Below are 7,856 nucleotides of genomic sequence, written 5' to 3'. Positions count from 1 at the left end.
TATTCTGTAGTATTCTTTAGAACCCTTTTCTGCATTCTTTTAGATTAGTTTCATGCTTTTAGCATTTCATTTTGTATCATTGATTGGTTATTATTATCTATTGTTCCAATAGTTTATCTAGGGCTTATAATGTACATCTTTAGCCAATCACAGACCAACTGTAATTAATTTTTCACCACTTCATCTAAAATAGAAGAAACTTGCAATCATATATTTTCTCTCATATTTTTTCCTATATTGTTTTTCTTACGGCTTTGTTTTAAACTTTCATGTGTGTTTTAATAAATTTAAGAATAGGAACAAATGTGTTAACCACCCACATTTTTATCATTTTCAGGGCTCTTCACTCTTTTCTAGGATCCACATATCTAGCTAGTATCAATTTTATTTCTCTGGAATAATTTCTTTTCATATTACGTGTATCATGGATCATTTGAAACAAATTTTCTGAAGCTTAGGTTAATCTGAAAATGTATTTATTTCACTTTTGTCTTTGAAGAATCTTTTTAACAAGTATTGCATTCTCATTTGACAGGGTATGTGCATGTGTGTGTATACATGTATATGTGTGTTTAACACTTTATTTTTATTTTTGGTTTAATACTTTAAAGATGTTATTCTATAGTTTTCTGGCACCATTGTTTTTTGAAAAATTTTTAAATGTTTTACAGCTTTATTATGATATAATTAACATAGAATAAATCACCCACATGTATATTAATGTGATATGTTTTAATATCTGTATACACTTCTGAAACCTTCACTATAATTAAGAAAATGAACACATCAGTCACCCCAAAAAGTTTCCCTATGCTTCGTTGTAATCTCTTCTTCCACACCTTTCTCAGCATCCTTTCTTCCTGGCTACTATCACTATGCATTATTTTACATTTTCTGGAATTGTGTATAAATGGAACCATATGGTATATACTATTTTTTGTACAGTATTTTTCACTGGGCATAATTATTCATGCTGTTGTGTGTACTTGTTTATTCCTTTTTAGTGCTAAGTAGTATTCCATTGTATGGCTATACCACTTTTGTCAATTCCTTTGACAATGAACATTTGGGTTTTTAATCTTTTTCTATTTCCTTTTTTAAAATTTATTTTTAATTTAAATTCAATGAATTAACATGTAATGTATTATTAGTTTCAGAGTGATTCATCTGTCATTTCCTGACTTGTTAATTTTAGCCATTTTGATCTCATTGTGGTTTCTATTTGTATTTCCCTGATGCCATATGATGTGGAGCATTTTTTCATATGTCTGTTAGCCATTTGGATGTCTCCTTTGGAGAAATGTCTGTTCATGTCTTCTGCCCATTTCTTGTTTGGAGTATTTGTTCTTTGGGTTTGAGTTTGAAAAGTTCTTTATAGATTTTGGATACTAGCCCTTTATCTGATAAGACATTTGCAAATATCTTCTCCCATTCTGTAGGTTGTCTTTTGGTTTTGTCAACTGTTTCCTTTGCTGTGCAAAGCTTTTTATCTCAATGAAGTCCCAATAGTTCATTTTTGCCTTTGTTTCTCTTGCCTTTGGAGACATGTCTAGCAGGAAGTTACTGCGGCTGAATACAATGAGGTTGCTGCCTGTGTTTCCCCTATAATTTTGATGGATTCCTGTCTCACATTGAGGTCTTTCATCCATTTTGAGTCTATTTTTGTGTATGGTGTAAGGAAATGTCCAGTTTCATTCTTCTTCACATGCCTGTCCAATTTTCCCAACACCATTTGTTGAAGAGACTTGTCTTTTTTCCATTGGATATTCTTTCCTGCTTTGTTGGAGATTAGTTAACCATAAAGTTGAGGGTTCACTTCTGGGTTCTCTATTCTGTTCCACTGATCTATGTGTCTATTTTTGTGCCAGTACCATACTGTCTTGATGATGACAGCTTTGAAATAGAGCTTGAAGTCCCAGATTGTGATGCCACCAGCTTTGGTTTTCTTTTTCAACATTCCTTTAGCTATTCAGGGACTTTTCTGGTTCCATACAAATTTTAGGATTATTTGTTCCAGCTCTGTAAAAAAAGTTGATGGTATTTTTTTTTATTATGATATATTAGTCACCATACAGTACATCATTAGTTTTTGGTGTAGTGTTCCACGATTCATTGTTTGCATATAACACCCAGTGCTCCATGCAATACGTGCCCTCCTTAATACCCTTCACTGGGCTAGCCCATGCCCCTCCCCACTCTCCCCTCTAAAACCCTCAGTTGATGGTATTTTGAGAGGGATTGCATTGAATGTATAGATTCCTCTAGGTAGCATAGACATTTTAACAATATTTGTTCTTCAGATCCAAGGGCATGGATTGTTTTTCCATTTCTTTGTGTCTTCCTCATTTTCTTTCATGAGTGTTCTATAGTTTTCTGAGTACAGATCCTTTGCCTCTTTGGTTAGATTTGTTCCTAAGTATTTTATGGTTTTTGGTGCAGTTGTAAATGGGATGGACTCCTTAATTTCTCTTTCTTCTGTCTCATTGTTAGTGTATAGAAATGCAACTGATTTCTGTGCATTGATTTTATATCCTGCCATTTTGCTGAATTCCTGTATGAGTTCTAACAATTTTGAGGTGGAGTCTTTTGGGTTTTCCACATAGAGTATCATGTCATCTGCAAAGGGTGAGAGTTTGACTTCTTTGCTGATTCAGATGCCTTTTATTTCTTTTTGTTGTCTGATTGTTGAGGCTAGGACTTCTAGTACTATGTTGAACTATGTGGTGAGAGTGGACATCCCTACCATGTTCCTGACCTTGGGGAAAAGCTCTTTTTTTCCCCCCATTGAGAATGATATCCGTTGTGGGATTTTTGTATGTGGCTTTTATGATATTGAGGTGTGTTCCCTCTAACCCTACACTGTGAAGAGTTTTAATCAAGAAAGGATGCTATATTTTGTCATATGCTTTTTCTGCATCTATTGAGAGAATCATGGTTCTTGTCCTTTGTTTTATTAATGTAGGGTATCACATCGATTGATTTGCAGATGTTGAACCACACTTCCAGCCCAGGAATAAATCCCACTTGGTCATGGTGAATAATCCTTTTAATATACTGTTGGATCCTGTTGGCTAGTATCTTGGTGAGAATTTTTGCATTCATGTTCATCAGGGTGTTCATCAGGGATATTGGCCTGTAATTCTCCTTTTTGGTGGGGTCTATGTCTGGTTTTGGGATCAAGGTAATGCTGCCTCATAGAAAGAGTTTGGAAGTTTTCCTTCCATTTGAATTTTTTGAAGCAGCTTCATAAGAATATGTATTAAGTCATCTTCTTCTTCTTCTTCTTAAGATTTTATTTATTTATTTGACAGAGAGAGAGACAGCCAGCAAGAAAGGGAACACAGGCAGGGGGAGTGGGAGAGGAAGAAGCAGGCTCCTAGTGGAGGAGCCTGATGTGGGGCTCGATCCCAGGACTCCAGGATCACGCCCTGAGCCGAAGGCAGACGCTTAATGACTGAGCCACCCACGCACCCCAGGTATTAAGTCTTCTTGAAATGTTTGGTTGAATACCCCTGGGAAGCCATCCAGCCTTGGGCTCTTGTTTGTTGGGAGATTTTTGATTATTTCTTCAATATCCTTGGTGGTTATGGGTCTGTTCAGGTTTTCTATTTCTTCCTGTTTCAATTTTGGTAGTTTATATGTCTCTAGGAATGTATATATTTTTTCTAGATTGCTAATTTCTTGGCATATATTGCTCATAATATGTTCTTATTGTTTGTATTTCTTTGGCGTTGGTTGTGATCACTCCTCTTTCATTCGTGATTTTACTTATTTGGGTCCTTTCTCTTTTCATTTTGATAAGTCTGGCCAGGGGTTTATCAATCTTATTAGTTCTTTCAAAGAACCAGCTCCTAGTTTCATTGATCTGCTGTTCTTTTGGTTTCTATTTTATTGATTTCTGCTCTAATCTTTATTAATTCTCTCCTCCTGCTGGGCTTAGGCTTTATATGCTGTTCTTTCTCCAGCTCCTTTAGGTGTAAGGTTAGATTGTGTATTTGAGAACTTTCTTGTGTTTTTTTTGTTGTTGTTTGTTTGTTTTTGCAAAAGGCTTGTAGTGTTATATACGTCCCTCTTAGGACTGCCTTTGCTGCATCCTAAAGGTTTTGAACAGTTGTATTTCCATTTTCATTTGTTTCCATGAACTTTTAAATTCTTCTTTAATTTCCTGGTTGACCCATTCATTCTTCAGTAGGATGCTCTTTAGCTTCCATTTTTTGAGTTCTTTCCAAATTTCCTCTTGTGATTGAGTTCCAGTTTCAAAGCATTGTGGTCTGAAAATATGCAGGGAATGATCTCAATCTTTTGGTATTGGTTGAGATGTGATTTGTGACCCAGTATGCGATCTATTCTGGAGAATGTTCCATGTGCATTCAAGAAAAATCTGTATTCTGTTGATTTAGGGTGGAATGCTCTGAATATACCTGTGAAGTCCATCTGGTCCAGCGTGTCATTCAGAGCCCTTGTTTTCTTGTTGATCTTCTGCTTGGATGATCAGTCCATTAGTGTGAGTGGAGTGTTAAAGTCCCCTACTATTATTGTATTATTATCGATGTGTTTCTTTAATTTTGTTATTAATTGGCTTATATAATTGGCTGCTCCCATGTTTGGGGCATACGTATCTACAATTGTTAGATCTTCTTGTTGGATAGACCCTTCAGTTATGATATAGTGTCCTTCCTCATCTCTTATTACAGTCTTTGGTTTTAAATCTAATTAGTGTGATATAAGGGTTGCCACCCCAACTTTCTTTTGATATCCATTAGCATGATAAATGGTTTTCCACCCCTTCACTTTCAATCTGGAGGTGTCTTTGGGTCTAAAATGAGTCTCTTGCAAATAGCGTATGGATGGGTCTTACTTTTTTATCCAATCTGATACTCTGTGTCTTTTGATTGGGGCATTTAATCCATTTACATTCAGAGTAACTCTTGGAAGATATGAATTTAACAGACCTGTACCCCTGAAACAAATAATATATTGTTTGTTATTTTTTTAAAAAGCAAAACAAACAAACAAAAAATAAAGTGAGTTTCCTGCAGATGGAGGAAAAAAAAAGAGATATGAGTTTAGTGCCATTGTATTACTTGTAAAGTCACTGTTTCTGTATATTGTCTCTGTTCCTTTATGGTCTATGCTACTTTTGGGGTTTCTCTTCGCTTGAAGGATCCCCTTTAATATTTCTTGTAGGGCTGTATTGGTGATCACAAATTCCTTTAGTTTCTGTTTGTCCTGGAAGCTTTTTATCTGTCCTTTTATTTTGAATGACAGTATTGCAGAATAAAGTATTCTTGTCTGCATATTTTTCTCATTTAGCACCCTGAATATGTCATACCAGTCCTTTCTGGCCTGCCAGGTCTCTGTGGATCGGTCTGCTGCCAGTCTAATATTTCTACCCTTGTAGGTTATGAACCTCCTGTCCCAAGCTGCTTTCAGGATTTTCTCTTTGTCTGAGACTTGCAAGTTTCACTATTATATGTTGAGGTGTCAAACTATTTTTATTGATTTTGAGGGGGGGTTCTCTGTGCCTCCTGGAGTTGAATGCCTGTCTCCTTCCCCACATTAGGGAAGTTCTCTGCTATAATTTGTTCCAATATACTTTCTGCCCCACCTTCTTTTTCTTCTGGGTTCCCAATTATTCTAATGTTGTTTCACTTTATTGCATATCTCTTGAATTCTTCCCTTGTGATCCAGTAGCTGTTTATCTCTCTTTTTCTCAGCTTCTTTATTCTCCATCATTCCATCTTCTACATCACTAATTCTCTCTTCTGCCTCATTTATCCTAGCAGTTAGAGCCTCCATTTTTTATTGCATCTCATTAGTAGCCTTTTTTATTTTGACTTGATTAGATTTTAGTTCTTTTATTTCTCCAGAAGGGGATTCTCTAGTATCATCTATGCTTTTTTTTCTCTTTTTTTCAAGCCCAGCTAGTATCTTTATAATTGCTATTCTGAACTCTAGTTATGACATCTTACTTGTATCCATACTGGTTAAGTCCCTGGCAGTCAGTAATGCCTCTTGTTTTCTTTTTTGGAAATGAGTTTTTACCATCTTGTCATTCTTGGAGAAAGTGGTCACTTTTCTAATAGAGTTACAGCTATTCTTTTCTTAAATTTCTGTTTGAGTTCACAGATGTTCAGAATGATTTGATAGCTATCTAGCTGGATTCCTGGGATCAGACAAAACTAAGGTCTCCTACTCCTCCATCATCTTGGACTATTCCCTGGCTCCATCATTTTTGATGAGAAGTCTGCTGACAGTATTAGTTCTATCTCTGTGTCAGCATTATCTATATATTATGGATGTTCTTCTCCATCCTTTTCCCAATTGCTTTCAAATTTTTCTTTTAATGTTGGTTTTTAGCAGGATTTTTTTTTAAATTACGGTTTTCTGTGTATTTATCATTCTTGATATTAGCTGAGCTTCTTGGTTCTGTGGCTTCATGTCTTTTATAATGTTTGGAAGATTGCTATCTATAATTTTTCAAATTGGTCTTCTGCCTTGAACTTTCTCTTTCTTCTTGTTTGATCACATGATACTACCCCACAGGTCATTGTGCCTTTAATTTTTTATTCTTATTTTTATTTTTAAGATATTTATTTCTGATAATTTTTATTAACCTATCTTCAAGTCCATTTATTTCTTTTTCTACATTTCTCATTCTGTTATTATTTTTTGCCAGTGTTTATGAATATTATAATTTTAAATCTTGGATTCACATTTGGTACTTTCTTAGGAACTTAGAAATAAAAATACCTCTATTCTGAAACTCCACAACTCTTAACCAATTATATACAATGTTTCCTGTAGATTCTTTAACTTATATTTCATGATCACTGAAAAGTTATGTTTATCTTATTTATTTTAGCATACCATTTGTCTTTAGGTCTGTTTCTTTTGATAGCTCTTTTCCTCTGACTATGGTTCATATTTTCTGCTTCTTTGCATGTCCAGTAAGTTTTAGTCTAGGCTAAACATCACTAACAGCACATTGTAGAGATTTATAGATTTTGGCATTTGCCTCTGAATAATATAGATTTTTTTTCTAATAAAAGTCCTGTTGTAAATATTTTTCATTTTCTGTATATTATGATGGTTTGATATCTTATAAAACCTTCTGGCTGAAGAGAGACTACTAAATCATAGAAATAGTAAGAGCCCAGCCAGAAGCCTGTCTTTGATCTGCAAACTAACCAACCAGAGCCATACCTCTTCTATCTGGCCCCTAAACCTTCCCCTCATTCCCATCTCCTGTCTCTAGGACTTGTGAGTGTAAAAAACAACCCCCCAAACCTATTGTTTGTCTCCTCTTATGGCCATATTTGGCTGACTATCTCATAAAAGAATACAAAACAGAAGTTATGTTCCTGGTGGAATACTATCATCCGGTGAGATCTTAATTTAAAAAAATTTTTAAGGTTGGTCTATTTCAGTATTGCCTTAATACAAGGATATAGCCCTTGGTGAACCCATGGGACATAGTATTTACTCCTAAGACGTATCTTTCTGGGTGGTAAAATGTGAGGAATTTAATAAGATATGCTGGCCTTGAACTCCAAACTCATTCTCTTCCACACTAGGTATTACTTGAATTTTTCAAAGTTTTCAGCTTTGCAGCAATTTCTTCCCACTGGGCTGATTGGAGTTTTGCCCCATGCAGGCTCATGTAGATGAGGAAATAATTTAAGGGGACATATGGAGATTATTGGGGATTTCCCTGATGGGGCTCCATACATTTCTCTTCTCACCTGGCAGAGGTTCTCCCAGCCCCATATTCAGATCTCTAAATTGTCCCACAAGTGAGACTCCTGCTTTCTGCCTGAGCACTATCATCCATGCACCAAATGGATGTGGGTATG

This window comes from Ursus americanus, chromosome 2, assembly GCF_024610735.1.
Source record: "Ursus americanus isolate L20-20 chromosome 2, mUrsAme1.1.p, whole genome shotgun sequence".
Taxonomy (NCBI): Eukaryota; Metazoa; Chordata; class Mammalia; order Carnivora; family Ursidae; genus Ursus; species Ursus americanus.
The sequence above is the reverse complement of the archived record's forward strand: the minus strand, read 5'-3'. Positions refer to the sequence as shown.